Source organism: Oenanthe melanoleuca, chromosome 5 (genome assembly GCF_029582105.1).
Source record: "Oenanthe melanoleuca isolate GR-GAL-2019-014 chromosome 5, OMel1.0, whole genome shotgun sequence".
Taxonomy (NCBI): domain Eukaryota; kingdom Metazoa; phylum Chordata; class Aves; order Passeriformes; family Muscicapidae; genus Oenanthe; species Oenanthe melanoleuca.
This window is the reverse complement of record NC_079339.1, coordinates 31,847,815-31,866,953: the sequence shown is the minus strand read 5'-3', so window position 1 is coordinate 31,866,953 and position 19,139 is coordinate 31,847,815.

The window sequence follows — 19,139 nt, the reverse complement described above, 5'->3', positions numbered from 1 at the left end:
TAAGAGATGTTTGCTTTCCATGTTTGTCCAGTGTCCTTTTTGGTGACTGTTTTTTTCTTTTTGTCACTTTGTAATTGAAAATAACAAATACATATATAAACAATGAAAATGAAGCCTACCAATTTTAATTCTTACTGCAGTTTAAAGCCATAATTAATCCCTGCAGACAAGTCCTCCCCTAAGGAGTTCAGTAGTTCAGCAGTATAACTCTTCCTCATCCCTACAGATCCAAGAAATCCCCAGCTGCAGAGTGCACAGGCAGCATCCCTGTTTGCAGTGGGGAACAGCAGAGCTCTTAGTTCCCCTTCTCCTAAAATTCCTCCTGCATTTTCCATGCTGTGGGGTAAGTAAGGCAGGCAAGCTGAAAGAAAATGTGTGTGGGTATTCACTCCCTCCTCCTTTCTTATACCTGGGATAGTAAAAGAGCAGGCAGAAGAGGTGTCCAGAATACAAATTGCACAAATTGCAGTTGGCTGCCAGGTTTCCTGGCAGTAAACTCTGTAGGATGTTGATCTTGGTTTCCACAAAACTTGTGCTGCTGGAAGTTCTGAGCAGTTTTTCCTTCCTTGGTGTAGAGCAACCCTCCCCAGTATTTGATTGGGATTGGGCTTTTCCCAAGTTGCTCTATATAGGTTTCCTTCCCATTGCTTTAATTTTTATCTCAATGTATAATTATCATTTTATCTAGATTAAGCTCACAAGAACCTAAACAAGCTTCAATCAGTTCTCTCAACTGTCCCTAAAATATCAGAAACAACTCGGATTTTCAGAGCAAGTTAATTATGAAAACAAGCTCACAAAAATATTTTGAGTAACAAAAAGGACATGCAACGTCAACATCTTGTGTAATTTTTTTTTCTTTCAGTCAACTAGGACCTTTGAAGACATTTTTATGCCAGTTTCTTAAATGCATCTTGAAACAAAAGTTTCTCAAGACAAACATGTAGACAATACATATAGAAGATAGCAAGTAACTATTGCAACTGAGAGGAGGGAGTTTAAAAAAAAAGAAAACCTTCCCTGCATTAAAGTGAGTTTAATATATTTTATGGAAATTGCAATAAGTTTAGTTATAGTCCTATAAATAAAAGTTATATTTATGGCAATCAGAGAGATGTCTGTTGTCTGGTCATTAAATTTACTTGCTTTCTTGTAGAAGAATTCACAATTATCCACAACTTTCTTTTCCATGTAACACCATTTCCCATATAAATATTTCACTTTAGTGTTTTAATACTTGAGACTGCCACTGTGCATTACTGTAGGAGTACCAGTTACATAAACATCAGCAAAGACCCTGGAGCAGTAACACAGGTGGCCAGGTATTGCCTTCCATGCCACTGACTTGGAGAGTCAATGGCAGCCTCCAGAGCAGCTGATTTACCAGCCAAAACCCTTCAGTGATCTCAGAGTTAAACGCAAACAAGAAGGAGATGAAAGGCTGCTGTGGGTGCTCCCTGCAATGCAGCTGGTCAGTGTGGCAGGCAGGACCCCCTTCCTTCATTTGCCCCTCTGCACACAATTATCCCACCAGCTGCAACAGCGAGGATGATCCCTGCCCCTGGCCAAGAGAGCCTCCATCCCATTCCTGCCCCCACATCAGCTGCACCAGACAAACACAAACCAACCACCCCAGCAGGCTGCAGGCTGAGCAGTACAGAATTCTGAAGCTGTGGCACCTTCAGCTGCCCAGTACAGGTCGTTTTCATGCTGGTGTTTCCAAATGCAGGGAAGCAGGGCAAGCTTTTCAAGTGCCTGAAGCAATCCATCTACCCACCTGAGAAGCTTAACTGAGCAGCCTAATTTTTAGATGCAAGCATTCCAACCTCCCATTAAGTCACTGTCAGAGAATTTTCAGAATCTTTTGCAATTGCCTATATTGAGCACATTTATAACTATTCCTCAAAATTAAGCACAGGAACAATTTAAAACCAATGGCTGGATTTTCAACAGTAAGACAGAGGGATGTACTTCAGGTTTTGGTTACCTAACTTGACAGAGTTAGATGGTCATGTTTCCATAAGTGCCCTGCATATACTTTGAAAAATATTAAGCCTATCTGAGTTCTTTAAAAACTAAAAAACCAGATACATTGAAGAAAAACAAGTTCCTGCCTACTGTAAATACCTTTTTAGGTTCACCTGAGGATGTCAGGTTTGTCCAGTTGCTTTGTGACACGAATAGGGAAGACAGACCAGTGTCACATGCTGTTGAAACCTCATGGCTACAGACAAGTCAACAAAGGCAAGAATAGTTCAAGACATCAGTTACTCAGACCAAATAAAACCGTACAATATCCAGGTATTCCTTAAAATTCTAGAATCCAGAATAAATTTGCCACTCATGGGAACTGATAACCTTCCATACTCAAGCAATCTAAACAACTGCCTGAGTGCACGGGAGATCAGTTATCTTTAGAAGAAAAAAAATCATCCTGCAGAGAGTGAAGAAATAATTTAAAAGATGGAGAGGAGAGGAGAGGAGAGGAGAGGAGAGGAGAGGAGAGGAGAGGAGAGGAGAGGAGAGGAGAGGAGAGGAGAGGAGAGGAGAGGAGAGGAGAGGAGAGGAGAGGAGAGGAGAGGAGAGGAGAGGAGAGGAGAGGAGAGGAGAGGAGAGGAGAGGAGAGGAGAGGAGAGGAGAGGAGAGGAGAGGAGAGGAGAGGAGAGGAGAGGAGAGGAGAGGAGAGGAGAGGAGAGGAGAGGAGAGGAGAGGAGAGGAGAGAAATGACTTAGAAGAAAACACAGTTTTGCTATCTTTATGGAAGACCCAAACAAACTGGGACAATAAACAGACACATACAGACACTACCCAGGAATTGCAAGTTCGTTTTACCAGATAAATGTATAGATATTTTACTTGGATCCAACCAGAAACTAAAAATTAAATGCATGCAATAATACAACGGAGTGTCTGAATACTCTTTGGGACTGTAAACTTACATATTGAAAAACTCCTGTTCAAAAAGCATTCCACAAAAGTGAGCTGCAGCATCAAAGTGCAGTGCATAGGATTTAAAGTGAAGAAGGACAAGTCAGCATTAATGGGAAAGAGGGACCATAGTATGGGAGCTGACAGCCAAAACCAACAACCTTGCTTTCACTAGATCTCAAAGAATAATATTTAATTTAAGTACTGGCATTATAGAAAGCCACAAAAAATGAGACTCCCAGTGCTGGAAGTGAGAACATATTTCATCTCCAGCCAGAATACCAGATCCGTTCCAAAGCTGAGTTACTGGAAGTCTTCCATTGTCACCAATCTTTTTTTTTTTTCTTTTCATTTTATGTCACTCTTATTTTCAAAATGACTGAGCAGGTATTTCCCATGTAACCCTAAGAATCAGAAATACACAATACATACATTTATTAGTTTGAAAAATATAAAATATAAAATTAAAATTGCTCTAAAAATTATATTTAGCATACACCGAACTGCTGAAATAAATTAAGCATAGTTTCAATTAATATGTTTTTAATTTCTCCAGTATTCCGAAACTCCTCTGGGAAAGGAAACAAAAGGAAAAATGTTTTTACAAATCCTCCAAATGCTACACCCATACTTTAATAAATAAATGATGTTATAATTATTATTTTGAGAATATTACTATGCTGCAAGAAAAGCACAGCAGATAGATTAGTTAATCCTTAATATTAGCTAAACAAGAAACACTGCTAGATGCAGTACTTTATTAGTATTACAAATATAAGATTTTTATGTCTTCTGATAAATTTGTACTAGATTTTTATTTAAAGAAAAGAACTTGTCAATCATTCTAAGAATACAAATTATTCTTTAGAAAGCAGTGTCATTGGTGTACTTTAAAATGTTCATTAACAACCATAAGCCAGAAGCAGTCACCAAATAATCATGACCACAGAAGAAAGCTGTGTACCCACCAGGCTTTATTGGAGGTGCAAATCACAAGCAATGGACTTATTCCCAATTTATTGTTCATTGTAAACAAACTTTAGGAAAAACAAAGAGCTGAAGGCATCAGTGAATCTCTGTTAATATGCTTCAAGTTAAGTCTTTTCAAAAGGATATTTCTATCTAAAGATATAAGGAGCTTTTCATCAACAGCAAAACAAAATAATTTTCAGCATATAAATGCACACTGTAAGCCAGGTAAGAAATATAAAAACCCTTTTAATTTATCCCACAAAGATATTTCCTTTATTTTTCTGGTTGGGTGAATACTCAGAGTGTGGTATCATGAGTTTCTGTTTCCTTGAGTGCTGCAGTAAGGAGGCTTCCTTTAGAGCAGTCCAGATAAACTCTCTGGCTGACGACTGCAACAGGCTCTCCAGAAGGTTTACCCAAACCCCAGCCAGGGACACCATCTGAAATGTCTCTCTAGAAGTAAGAGCAGACAAGGGTCTCACACTAAAGCACATGCATTCCCCTGCCAATCCCAGGACACAAGTGCTGCCAGCCCACTCACACAGGCTGTGCTCACCTTAGAGCTGAGCTCACTGAAGCTGCCTGCCAGATGAAAGCCTGGGTGGGATTTTCTCTTGACCTTTAAAGCCAATTGCCTGCTGAACTTCCAGCTATTTACTGCTGCTGCAGGGAGGAATGATATTTCCTTGTAAAAGTCCTTCTGCATAAGAACTGAGGTCTGCATGGTATCAACCCTCTGCTGAGAGCTGCAAACACTCATGTGTTAATTGCTTAATTGCTGCCCTGATATTACTGGGGGAAGGTTGCCCTGAGCTAGTCTTTTATAGAATCAAGCCCAAGGGTTGCTGCAATAACTAAGAATAAAGGGAGTCCATAAATAAAGCCCTCTTCAGACAGAGCAAAGAGCTATTTGGTTCAGCCTCTCTCTGAGTGCTAATGGAGTATGTTTGAGGGAAAAGCATAGGAACAGAAGCTTATTGTACAGCATGTGTATATAAAACTTCATTCCCTACAATCCCTAATGCTTTCTGCAGCTTAGGAACCCCCTGAGCTAAAAGAAATAGTTTCTTCTCTTTCCTTAAATCTTCCAGGTTAAAAAGCAGCCGGTAGTAGACCTGCTTTCAATAAAGCCAACACACAAAGGCCCTGGGTGCTGTGAACCTGACAGCAATTTACAGCCATTTAGAACAATGAGAGAGCCTATTGCCAATACACACTAGAAGAGCATGATAAATGCAGAGCAAAATTTAACATTTCAATCTGGATTATTAAAGAAAACAGTACTTCATCCATCAAATTTGTATCTGTCCTGTCTGGGTACTTATCAGCATAGTTCTGTGCTACATAAGCAGAACAACAAAGGCAGTGGCAGTAGCTCCATCAGCTTTGCAATAAGCTTGCTCTGTGTCTCTCTGTGCAGAGGTGTGCTTAGCATAGAGGAGCTTTTACTGCCATGTAACTCCTGCTAGTCCCCAGCATCCATCAGGCATGACAAGTTACTTCATGAGATCAGGTGCTCTTGCTAGTGCATGCTTCCAGGAGCATAGGAATTAAACCATTTCTGAAAGAACAAAGTGGCTGGGGCTGGGCTTCAGGTGGGTGACAGTGCAGCCTGATGTCCTCTCTGTTACATGGTACACTCTGTGATGTGTGCTTGGCTCCCTGCAGTACACTGATTTGCATATTAAGTTCACTATTTTTTTGGTAAGAATCATTTACAGGCACTGTATTATGTCCTATTAGAAAGAAAAGCCATTGTACTTAACCATGAATATGCTAGGGAGTTAATTTTAAATTCCCTTACTGTACACATCACATGATATTTTTTCAATTAAACCAATTCAGTATTGGAATAGAGCATAACTATGTTTCCTTGGGTACTCTCACAGGCAGCTGAACATCTGGAGGTAAAAAAAGAACAATAGAAGAGTTGCCATACAGATTCATCATATCAAGCTGAACAAAATTCCATAGTCTCTACATGCTGCTTGAAAGTAGATATCAAAATCTCTGAGAAAAGGAGCCATAGGATTTGAGACTATGAAGAGCAAAGTTATGAAAATGTGTAAAAATGCTCAGAAGGAAATTCTAAGGTGTCATTGTTGTCATCTGCAAGATGTGTTTCTCTTCTGGGTTCCAGCCTCTGTTGCTTTTAGTGTAAAGTGTATGTTACATTTCTGCTGCTACTTACACTGTATGCATCTCAAGGGTTTGCTTATTCTTAATTAAAATTAGATAAATGAAGTTTATCCTCAGAATCTGTAGTGTCTTTCAAAAGCCACTGTTTTCAGGAAGAGAACTACACCAAGACAGAAGTGGGAAAGAGCATAAGGAGTATAGGGAATCAGGGACAAAGAAAATAAAAAAGGAATTATTTGAACAAGCTCTGTGTCCTACCAGCTTAAAGGCAATTAAGCATTTTTCATTTATTGCTGTGGTCCACAGGCACTTCCCAAAGCTGTACCTTACATTCACTTTTTTAGATATTTTACACATAAAGTAATTCTGCCTCAAACACTGCTGACTTGTACGAGCTGATCCTGCTCAGCACATCACCAGGGTCTCAGCCACCTTGGCTGAATTGCAATGGGGAAGTTTTACACTGATAAGTTGTTTTGGAAGGAAATAAAAATCATGAGTTAACATTTTTGCACTATCAAACACCATTCTATCCTTTCTCATCTCTCTCACTTTTAATAGGGGTGGTTAGAAGAATCATGCTTGCACATGCTTGTTATGCCCTGATCTTTATGTAGGTTCCTGTATATAAATGCAAATAAACCTGAGGTCTGCTCTTACCTGAGATGGCTTTGGGGTTATATTCAGAACCAAAATAGTGCTTGAAATTCAGGAGTTTAATGTTTTTAAAGTTTCCTTCAGAATCAGTATCCAGTTTTCACATATCTAATATATTTAGTTTGACAGTCTCATTGAACATTAACGAATTTTCAGGAAGGAACCATGTAAAGATTGTAATTATTCATGCCATTTAATGATAGTGCCATTTGTGCAAAAATAGGCTAATGATGTAGCCAAGTTTATTCAGGTGTCAATGACCAAATGAGACATAAAACCTCTGAGCCCCAACTCACAAATGATCACTCAGATCAACAGCTCCTTGGTGCTGTTTCAAAAATATATTGTTACCCCTTTTCTGCAATACATTTAGCATACTGACAATTAAATTAAGCACTTTCATGCTGGCTTCATCTAGATATTTTATTTTCAAGATTCAAGTCAAGAAGTTACCTGTCTCTTCCAAACATGTATCTGAAGATGCATTAGCAGATCATTAAATTAAGCAGCAGCAGAAAGACATGAATGCTGAAGTGAACAGCAGTTTGCAATTGTTCTCATATATGCAAATGTTTTCTATGCCTCATACACTGAGACTAATTGGGACAAAATTTTGAGAGTATCTGGCCAAATTCTGCTGTGACATGAAGTGAAATGGTTTGCACACCTTTGTGAAAACTAAACTGAGGTCTGACACTTTTGAAAGCTTTTGACTGAGGTCTGACACTGTGCCTTTGTATCATCAACAGTTAAGAGCTTCCCACAGCCTGTTCCTGGGTATATGATATTGTATTACAGAAATGGCTAAAGCCCCCACTTGCAAAGGTAGGCAGTGTAAAATAAGTTTAGATTAACACCCCTTGCCACTACAGCAGCATTCTGCAATGCAGAGACCCACGATGGAGAAAGCAAATAATGTGAAACAAGGTGTACCCAGGGAGCAGGGTCATGGTGTGGTTGTCTCCTCTAGTGGTCCCTGTCCAGTGGATGGATTGTTGATGCTGTGGCATCCATGAAAGAGAGGCATTGGTTTGGCCAGCAAGTGTAACTCCACTTGCACTTCAGATTCTGCAGCCTTGAAACACAGCTAGCTCACTGGGTATAAAATACAGTGCTTGGTTCAGTTTGTTATTTTAATTTAAATGGACTTGGGAGATGTATTATCACTCTGGATAGAAACACAGGGGCTAATAAGAGCAAATGGTTTGGTGTTCTGCAGCTACAGTTTCCATCCTTTGATTGCCAGGATAGGACTGAGGGCTCTGGTTCTGAGACTCAGGGCAATGCCCACAGTATGTGTGGATGACAGGAGCATTTGGCTCAGTTCTATTTCATAACAACTCTTCAGAAATGTTTGCTTGGTTCACATGCACTTTTAATCAGTGTGATCCTTAGTCCCCAAGAATAAGAAGCCTGTGGGAGTGAGGAGGGAATATATATGTTCTTCCCAGACCTCCCTTGGACAGAGCCCAAATTCCTCAGTGTAGGAGGGCCATGAGGTTGAGATTTGGGAAAAAGGTTCTGACAGACACAGCCAGCTGGATCCACATGCACAGTTCCTTCCAAAGATGAATCAGGATGAAATGATTTTACATGTTTTTTCATTGTCCTTCCCACCTTGTAAACATTCCTAAAGCCTGTCTGTAAGCCCTGCATAAAGAAGTGCTAATATCCATATGTCAGTACTGGAAATGGTTTTTCCCACACCTAAAGAGCCAAGTTCATCCCATATGTAACTCCCCTCACTTTAATAGCTTTGCAGGAGGAAGGATACTGGCCCAGCAAGTCCACCCAAGAGCTGCAGATCCTGCTGGAAACAGCTGCCTACCTTGTGAGGGGGATGAGTCACCACAGACCTCAGTTCTCAGGCCTTTGCCATAGATTCCTCCTCACTTCTGTGTGCAGTTCTGCCTGCAAATCTCTAAATTATCTGGACACCAGCTGCTTCAAAATCTTGAAAGCCTCATTTTAAGAGATAAGGACAGAAGAGCAGCCCTTACTCTCAGTTCCGAAACTATGTCCATTGAATGTGCATCTGTGTTGTATTTATGCTTTATTTATCCTACTGCAAGGCATTTCTTGATTAGCTACAATATCCAGGAAGAATTTTTATTCTTTCTGGTACATTTCTTGATTTTCTGAAAAGAGCAATGAGTATTCACCCTTTGCTCTGACAGTCACACACCAGAACCAGGATGTAGGTCAGGGTGAACCAGTGCACCTAGAGGTATTAAATTGCTTCAGTGTCTGGCCAGTAAATCTTCATCCTATGCTCAGGAAAAGCTGAATGCCAGCTTCACAGTAAAAATGGACCAGCAGGGAGTTTCAGAGAAGCTATGGGGAAAATTTTCATAGGATCATGAGAGAATGTTATTTAACAAATTCTCTTCTATTACAATGGTTCTGTGACCCTGCTGATGCCTTCCAGTCTTATGTTGCTATAAATACCTTGCCTGAGAACTAATTCCTCTTGACAAGCTGACAGAGATTCAGCACACAATAGGGCACGTCTCCAGTTAGTTTATCTTGTGGCTAACATTAGCATTTGATTTTTGCTTTCTGTTACTGTTATTCTGGACAGAAAGATACTGTTTTTATTACCTGTTGAGAATTTTACTTAATGAGAAAATAAACTTTCAGCTCCTTCCATAACAGATGCTCTAAATTAAAAGACCTGAAAGTAACATTCCTATTCTTTAAGCAAATAGTGCATTCTAGGATCCTAAATTATAAATGTAATTATCAAATTCCAGTTTAAATAATTTGCTTGGGACAGAAGATCATCCTTACAAGAATTATAACATCACAATTAATCTTAGCTGAAAAAATAGAAGAGGAAGAGTCTTCAGAATAAATGCAGATCATTTTAATCACACTAGAGCTTTTAAAAAAATTTGCTTTTGTGATGGAATAAAACATGAGACAACATAGTTGTATGAAAATTATTTTCCACGAGCTGTGCTGAGAAAGAGATAAACAAGATAAATCTGACACTCTCTTGGATATTGAAATATACACACACAAACCTATTGCTATTTCCAGGGAACACGAGGAGGGAGAAATAGAGAAGTTAAGGTGAAACTATCTATTACTAATTTTCCTGTGCCCAGACTGGGTCATGAGGAAAAGTCATTTTTGCAGCCAGCCTCCCTCATCCTGCTCAATGAGTAACACCTTCCTCTCTTCCAGTCTGCTGCATAGTGCTCTGTGTGGTGTGAGGTTAGGGCTTCTTCAAGGTGTTCTTTGTTCTTCCCATTTTTCCTAATGCCACAAGGCAGGGGGTTGCCAGGATTTTACCAGGCAATAATACAACTATTTTTTTTTTTACTCTAGATATACAAATACCTCCTTCTCTGCATGTTGTGACACAAATCCCTTAGCAAAAATTTCATTTCATTTTCCATTGGTTTAGCTTTCCAAAAGGTATCCCTAAGCACCTAAAATCCTAATCCAAAGGTCACCTCTTCTAACTTAAGCATCTAAATTTGTTCAGTAATTCATGCACTCTTACCATCATATCTCACCTAACATACATTTGTCTCAGGAACCACCTCCTCAGCATATTTCATCTAACTCTATGATAAATTAGTTAAGCAAGTGGACTGCAGAGTAAAGAAAGGTGACCAGTACAGACTGGATGTCTGACTTTTAGACAACCAAAATTTAAAAATATCAATACCAAGCTTTGTTCGGTTTCTTTCTGTTTAAGCCTTCACATGATTATCCATATGAGGTATTTTAGGCAAAAAGGCAAGTACCTTAAGAGTATGTCTCTGGGTGTTCCTGCCTTCCTCCAGTGACTACAGAGGGAGATTGAAGCTTCTACAGTCCCACCTTAGGTACTCCATTTAACTTAGGTCAAATGATGGGATGAGTCCGTGTATATCAGCTCCAAGGCTGAGGCTTGTAAATTTGAACTCCACATTAAAATATTGCAAGTGTAATATAAATCATGTGTGTCAGTTGTGTCTCGTGTACTTCATGTATGCATGCACAGTTTGCATTTTCTGTTTAACTATAATTATATGGTGAGACCATTCGACTCAATAATAACAATAATAACAGTAACAATAGCAATAATAAAAATAGATTAATAAATAAATAAATAGAGCAGCCTCTGTAAAGACTTATTGCCAAGACTAACATTGCCAGTGACATCCAGGATCAGCAGTGGTTACAAGCAGTGGACACAAAATGTAAGTTGTCTGGTTTTGACAACAAAATATTCTGCATTTAGCAAAGGCATATGTTTCAAACTCAAATGACTTCACTTCAAATTAAAGCAAAAAATGTTTTGAAGTGTCGTCATTTGATAATCATTTGCTTTAAAATAAGCAACAGATTTCTATCTAATGGGATCCACATCTTTAACAAGTGAACCAACATTGTGACAAACAAAAAACAACCTGCTCTAAAACATAATTCCAAAATAAATTACATCTAGCCGTTTTGTTGTTGTTGTGCTCTGTTTTCCTTTTTTGGCTGCCTGTAGAGCTCCCACAATTTTTTCATTGCTACAATGACAAATGCTATGAGAAAAGACCTGGGCCACTGCCAGAAATCTACTCTAGACTTCAGTATATGTTTCTGCTTTCAAGAGTCAATTGTTTTCCTTCTCTCCCAGGGGTCACTTGCTACCTTATTACCAGAAAGAATGACCCCTTGACAGCGCAATTGAGATCCAGAAACTCAACAAAACTGTAACCCCTCCAGTGGCACCAGAATTGTAATCAACAGCAGTGGGTCTGGAAGACAAATGTACTTGTATATAAGGCCACCATATTAGAGAGTGGCTTCTCTACTTGCAAAGAAACCTATCTCTATTTGGTTTCTTTTGATATTTTTATTACCCCTTTCTTGCAACCTTTTCATTGCTAGTGCTCTCAAGGCAGGAGTGTTTTCACAGCGTTGGAATTACCTGTGCTCATTTTACACAGTTTGCTGCCTATTCCTTCTCTTGCAATCTGTGCTGTGAAGCACATGACTAGAGATGGGAGCTCCCAGTCATTGTGGATTTTTTTCTCCTACTCAGCCTAATTCACTAGCAGAATAGTTGTTCCTTCAATATCCCTATTGCCATGTAAGAAACACAAGTACAGAATCTCCAGCCTGGAAACCACAGAGAAGAATGAACTTGAAATATTAAGAAGAACTTTACAGAGAATATACCTTGCCCTTGCAAAGGCAAGCACTGAAACAGTGTTATACAATAATATTTCTCAAATATAGTTATTACTAAAAATATTAAATTTTTTTACTTGATCCTTTTGCATACACAAGATCTGCAAAACCAAGGTTGTCTTATATAAATACATACAAAGATATTCTCCAGCACAAGACCTTAATCTAGTTCTTATACTGCACACATGGAACCCTGACCCAGAGTCCTGAGGTAACCAAAAACTGTGCCTCTAAATTGCCTAAATGTTTCGAGTTTTTTAATGCAAGCAAACTTTCAGAAAATCTCAGTGTGAATTAAAGCTTGAAAAGTTTCTTTCTGGTGGTTTTATTACCAGAATTACTTGACATGTGTGCTAGAAAGAATTTTTTTTAAGACCATCCAACCACATGGTAGAAAACAAGGTACCCATGAACCAAAGCACTGCTCCCAGATGCTCTGCCATCTGACTATCATTACACAGATATTGGGAAATACTTCAGATAATTGTAAGAGAAAGTTCCTCAAGATATACCAGGATGAAAAGAATCTAAAAATCAGACAAAAGCAGACAGCGTGGCAAAGCACAAGTACACAAAATCCCTTTGCCTTTAACAGAGATTTGGGTGAATGCAGGAATTTGCAGAGACTGGAGTCTTCAAACAGCACCATGCCTGAGGTGCAGAGTTCTGCAGAGCATGAGACCAGGCTGTGGTCTCTGGTAACTCAGATGAAGGAATGTTCTGAGTTTCATGTTGCTGCCTTGCAGTCAGCTCTGTGTGACTGGGCTCTTCCCCTGTCAGCAGCCACCCTGTTGACCAGGCAGAGTTGTCTTCTCTGGCAAAGTGACAGGCAGAGTTGCTTCACACCTGTGTTTTACTTCTGCAAATTGAAGGGCAGGACTGAGGCCCTAACTAATAACCAAAAGGGGAAAATTGACAACTGCTTCTTTTGGAACTAGCATTGAAAAACATATGGCCTCTTATTTTCTTACATATTAGGTCACAACATTTTAATTTCTATCCAAAAGCCCAGAAGCAAGTTACATGGATTCTCCATGTACCATTGTCAAAGTATGAGACCTACCTGACTGATGGAAAATTCTTCTATAAAGAGCAGCTCTAAGCTTCCCTTCAACAGAATGAAGGAAAAGCTAAAGATAATAATGAATAAGAAAGTAGCTTCTTCTGCCAGACCCATCAAGTTAAATGGCTCTTTGTATTGTTCAAAATGTGTATAATATTGTGTTCTGTGGCAGAGGGTAAAGAGAGGGAACTTCCACTGATGTTTTGATGAAACAACAAATAAAAATAATATTTTGACAGAGAGATCTCATCCTATTAAAAAAAAAAAAAAAAAAAAGCATTTCTCTCATTTCTCTGACTCAAACAGAAATCTCTTTATTGAGGTTACACGTGGAGCCTCACAGGAATACTTAAAGGAAATGTGCCATTTGCAACAGAAATGCAGAACGACTAAAGACCATAAGTGCTTGGCATCAGTTGAGCTTAGTTCTAAACACCTATGATAGACATTTTTGGAATATGTTTCCTGAAAGTAATTTCAGGGACTTACTTCAGCAGTAGCTTGCACATGCTGATAGGTTGAATTGGTGCTCATATACCAATACAAAAAAGGATTAGCTTCTGTTAACATGCAAAGCTGGGGGTGGTTATTATTTATGCCAGTATTGGAATTTATTTGCCCTCCTGATAAAATGTTTACCTCACTCTGCCTCATTAATATTAACCTCACAGATCAACAGATCTTCATATTGACAGAATAGAGAAGTCAATATCACCTTATTATTATTTAATAAGTATTTCATTGTCAGTAACTGAGTGAGAACAAACATCTGTGCAGTATAATGGCATGCACTTTAATTTTGCAAGGTTACTGTCTTGCATGTTTGACAGAAGAAAGCCAACCCATAGCAAAAATCCTCCAGTAATATCAGTGTATAAAATGACAACATGTTGAAGGACATTTAAATTGAACAAAACATGTTTTTTTTAGTCCCAGTTTTGATATACAAATGTTGGATGTGTTTTACTGTGGCTTCTGACTATGATTGATAGGAGATGCATCAATTTCAAGGTTTGTGAATTTAAGTAAATTGTTGTCAGTGGTATCACTTCTTCTTTTTTGTATTTTTTTTCAAATTATCTCCTTACAGAGAAGAGAGTATTACAAATTGAGACAGGATATACATAAAGCATCAATTTAGCTTGAATATCCACTTACAATAGTAAAAAGAAAATAGTTGTGATAAGAATGTGAGTACATCAGAGTTGTTCAGAAAACTCCAGAGTATTTAAAAAAAACACTGCTTATGGTTTTTCTTCTAAATAGTTTTTGCTGCTTCTGTTTGGAAAATACATTGCTTGCCTTTCCTTTCAAAGGAAAAATATAATATTTATTTAAAAATATATAAATAGTAGTAGTAGATCTAAGCTTCTTCTTTTATCCTTGTCCTCAGAATGTAATTCCATTGATTACACATTATTAAAAAATACTCGTATACATTAGGGAAAAATAACCAAACTTGTATCAACACTTTTCAGTCTGGGAGGAGTTTATTTACCCTTCTTTCCTTCATAGTAAAGCTTTACTTCACTAAAAAGCCCAAAAAGCTTTCTTTAAAAATTGTGCTTAAGCATCATACAGCAAATATTGCTATGGATCTAATGCTTTCAGAAATTAGCTGTGTCTGAATATAAAGTAATTTTCCCTAGGTTACTTCTTATCTGATGATGTCTGACTCAGGATGTGGTGAAAGGCACAGATACTTTTTGTTGTTTTCCAAACATGGCCATGACTGGTTTCCATGTGTAAGTGTATTGTGCCTATGTATCTCCACTCCTGTCTATGTGCACAGAGCAGTGTGTATGCTGTTTGTGTGTGGCTTTGGTTTTAACATCAGATTCTACAAGTGAATAAAGATAATATCTTCGTTTTACTGTTCTCCAACATGGAACGGATTGTGTAAATCTAACTATACATGTTGCTGATTAAAAGCTGATGGTAACAATTAATATACAAGGGGACAGACTAGTTTTTCTTCTAACATTTTTTGAGAGAAAAAAATGAAAATTAGACAGAAAAGACCATTTCCAGATGTGACTGTATAGGGCTCGATTTGAAGCACTTTTGTTATCTCCTTAATAAAGCACACAAGAGTGCTCATGTGAAATGTTTGTTAAAACTCCATCCTAGTAGATATTTGTTCTTATGAATTGATTCCTTATCCATATTTTATGGAGAAGTAGCTCGGCACTGGATTACAGCACATTATTTTCCAAACTCCTTATTAGACTCTGCATATCTCTCTTCTGTGCCTCCAGGCTTAAATTAAAAACAAACTTAAGAAAAATTTAAAGAGACAACATTCAGAAACTTATGTTTTTACAAAGCTTCTGAAAGTTCATAATTATTTTTGTCCCTAATAGGCCTGCCTTTGAAATAATTTGATGGCTAGGTTTGTAAATTCACTTGGAAAGATCTGGCATTCCATAGTCATTAAGGGGAGTATATATCACAAAAATGGTTTTGCATATAAATAATAGTATACAGGATTTGGCTTAAATTGTCTGCTTTCATTTGATTTTTTTTTTTTCTCTGAGGTAATTTGGAGGGAAGCAGGAAGATCAAATTGAACACAATTTGGAAATGAAACTTGGATAATTGAGCTAAGTAGGTTGAACTTGCCAGTCACCTGTGACCTCTTCCTAGTGACACATCGTTTCAAACAGCTGAAATGAGAGGGCCTGCATCGAATTGCACAAAATAAACACAGCGAGTGGAGTTTCAGCCTGGACCCATGTCATCCCTCGTGGTCCGCTCCATTTCTACTGAAGATGGAGGGACTCGAGCGCCACTGCCTCGGGAAGGTGTTTGGCCACCGGGTTGTTCAGGGAACCTGGTGCAGGGTGGTGGGGGAACAGAGCAGCACGGGACCTGTAAGAGGTGAGAAATTGGAGCTTCACAAGTAAACGAGCTCACCCGTGGGAAGATCTCCTTCATACACCGCTGCAACCGAAAGTTTGCGATCGTCCCTGTGTGGGAACCTAATATTTGGCTGTTCATTTTGAAGCGATTATTCAAAACACCTTGGCAGCTGAGCCCTCCCTGCTTTCAGGATAATTATTTCTAATCGTGATTGGCAATAATAGTAATTGCCATATTCAGCCAGCACCCAGCTGTAAGGATTTTTCTTTATTATTATTATTTGGGTTAACAATCGCCACTGACAACAATGTCTCCCGACCCTCTTCTCTCTCCCTCGAACAGGGAAATGAGCACCAGTGCTCTCAGCAGCCGTCGGGTGGCCGCTTCCCCTGCCCGCGGGCTGGGTGGGGACAGGGGGCGAGCAGGGGGTGGCAGTGCGGGGACAGGGCAGGGTCCCTGCCGGGGGCTGCAGGTGAGGATCGGGGGCACCCGGGCTGCCCAACACCAGCCCCGGCCTCCCCCGCTGCGACAGAACAGGGGCTGCAGCCGCGGCTGGAACGAGCCTCTTAATAAACCTCCGGGTCGATGATGCATCGCTCGCCAGTGAATCTTCGCGGGTTTATTTATTTTAACTAAATCGCCCAAATGGATCGCAGCTCTGTGTTGACTCTGGCGAGAGGCGAGGCGGGGAGCCGGGGGGGCTGACAGGTCGCCCGGGGGTTGCGGCGCTCTGTGCGTGCAGGCACTCTGAGCTGCCCGCCGCCCCCTCCGGGAAAGGCTCCTCCGCCAAGCCACCGCCCCCCCTCCCCTTCATCCTCCTCCTCCTCCTCCTCCTCCTCCCCAGCCCGGCCGCAGCGCCCTTGTAAGGAGCGGAGCGGGCACGGCCGGAGCGGAGCGGGCACCCCCGGCTGGCCGCGGGAAAGGGGGGACAGGGAGGGAAGGGCGCAGGATGAGTGATTCAAACAGGGCAAAAGCCGCTTCCTCAAGGTGACGGTCACTAGGGAGAGGTGAGGGTCAGAGCTGTCGGCCCAGGGGGCGAGAGGTTCCCGGGGGCTCCCTCTGCGCCAGGGACAGGCGGGCAGGGACAGCCACCCCCTTGTACAGCGCTGATGGCAGAGCTGGCCCCGCGCTTCTCCTGCTGCCCGCTGAACTCCGCAGCGCTTCTCCTGCTATTCACACTCACATCACAGTGGAAGTTCGGGGCGATGCGGGAGGCTGGGGGTGTCCCAGGAGCCGTGCCCGGAGCCGTGCCCGCCCGCCGAGCGCCCCGAGCCTTCGGGTGCCGGGCAGGTGAACGCGGCCAACTCGGCGGGGATAAAAGCAGCCGCTGGATTTTAGAACCGCACGGGGAAGTTACAGACCAGCGTCAGCCGGAGCGCCCGATGGGCGCCGTGCCGGCTCTTTGTCACCCCTGGGCATCCCCTGGGGCATCCCGGCGGAGCGCAGCCCCTGCCCGAGCCCGAGCCCCGCCGGCAGCGGGACCGGGGCCGCTGTCGGTGCGTCCGGGCCCGGACGGGACGGGACCGGCACCGCTGCCAGCCCCCGCCTCGGGAGCGCTGCTCTCTGATGTCAGATGTTTGCTTAGGCTTTTGTTCAGTCAAAAATAGTTCCACGCAGCAGCTTACCTGCCGTGGGTGGCGGCTGACCGTGGGCTGCGCCGGGGAAGCGTTTTCTGGCAGAATCAATTATTCCCTTCGCCCTCGGATCTTTGATCTCCGCACGCAAATTAATTATAGTAGTATGCAGGAAACTGGCTCGCAGTCTTCTAAACCCAGCATTTTGCTGCCTGAAACACATGAAAAGGGAAAGTTTCTTTGCAGTCTAGCTGTAACAGAGCTACGTTACCGAGGCTAGATATTTCGTACTGCGACCCATTGAATTGTATGTACTCTCAAATATTATCATCCCTCCACTAGCATTTTTTTTGCCTTTGCGTCTCATTCATGGCCGTTGCGGTGTTGTACTTGCAATTGCATATTATCCTGGTAAAATAATTGCTTTATAGCAGATTACGTGCGGCAGACATTTATTCTTCTTCTCCTGGTCCTCTGGAGTTATTAGAAAGTAATGGGTGCCAAGACAATCAAGGAATATTTCCTAATTAAAGAGGAAAAATGGAACTGTCACCATTTTCCACTGTTTGTGAGGCAATTCATGTGCTCAGATCACACACACTTGTACATCACAAACACAGGCGTAGGTACTGTATGTCTGTACTGCTTATGCACCCACGTACACACACCCCTCTCACGCAGTTAGTTCTTATTTCTTACAAAGGTTAAAGAATAACTTGAAATCGAAGACAAATGAATTGACAGGAAAATGTATCACTTTTTTTCCGCTTTAATTTCTTCCCACATTATAATGAATCTCTGAGCCTTTAGCTAGGTGGGCAATTAACCACCCAGTGCCCGCTGCCCTCTAACAATCACCCCGCCGTATAGTTTATGGGGCTGAAGTTTTTTAACAGCTCCATATCCTTATTTTATTATTGTGTACATGTGGGGTATGTAATCTCCCACACGTGCAGATCTATGGGATCTACACAGCGGATGTATAATTTTATAGTTTATCTTAGCCCAACTGCTCCTGGGTGACAAATCTGTCTGTCGCAGAGAGCACCGTCCTCATTTCAATACTATTTCGTTCTGGGAGCGCGCACGGTAATTCTTTACATCGAAATTGCTTCCCCTCTGGTTCCTATATTTTAATTTAGTAAAGGACTGATTAGCTGCGGCTTTAAAAGGGCCAGGTCTGCGCTGGCTAACAGCGTCACCTCTCACCTCTCCGCAGCCCCGGGCTGGGGTCACTGCGGGGCCGCGGCGGGGGAGTTGGCAGCGCTGCTCGGCTGCGCTCGCTCCGCGCTACCTGCGCGCCCCTCTGCGCGCCCGAGCTGCCCCGGCAGCAAACCCCGTCCCCCGCTGAACGGGGAGCGCAGCCCGCCCGCCTCTGCCTCTGCCGCACCGCTGCTGCCGTGAATCACCGCGCAGAGAACGGGAAGATGCAGCTCTGCTAGGCGAAAAGAATTGTTTGGTTTATTTTGATTCCCAACGATCTGGTCTAATGGCACCCTTTCCTCTGACTTCCAGCAAGGGGAGGAGGAGGGCCCGCCGGGGTGCATCGTCCTTTTTAAAGCCTTCGTGTAAACTTCCACATTTTGAAAGAATAACTTAAAAACCTGTGTTTGATTGTATTCAGGCATGTGCCCATCTCACATCGATTGGTGGATCCATTGAAGGTGTAAAGATCCGTTGATAACATGCAGGTCGAGTGTCCCTAAATCAGCAGATTCTCCCTTCTCTGACAAATCCTGGAATTAGTTTAACGAGGGAAAAAT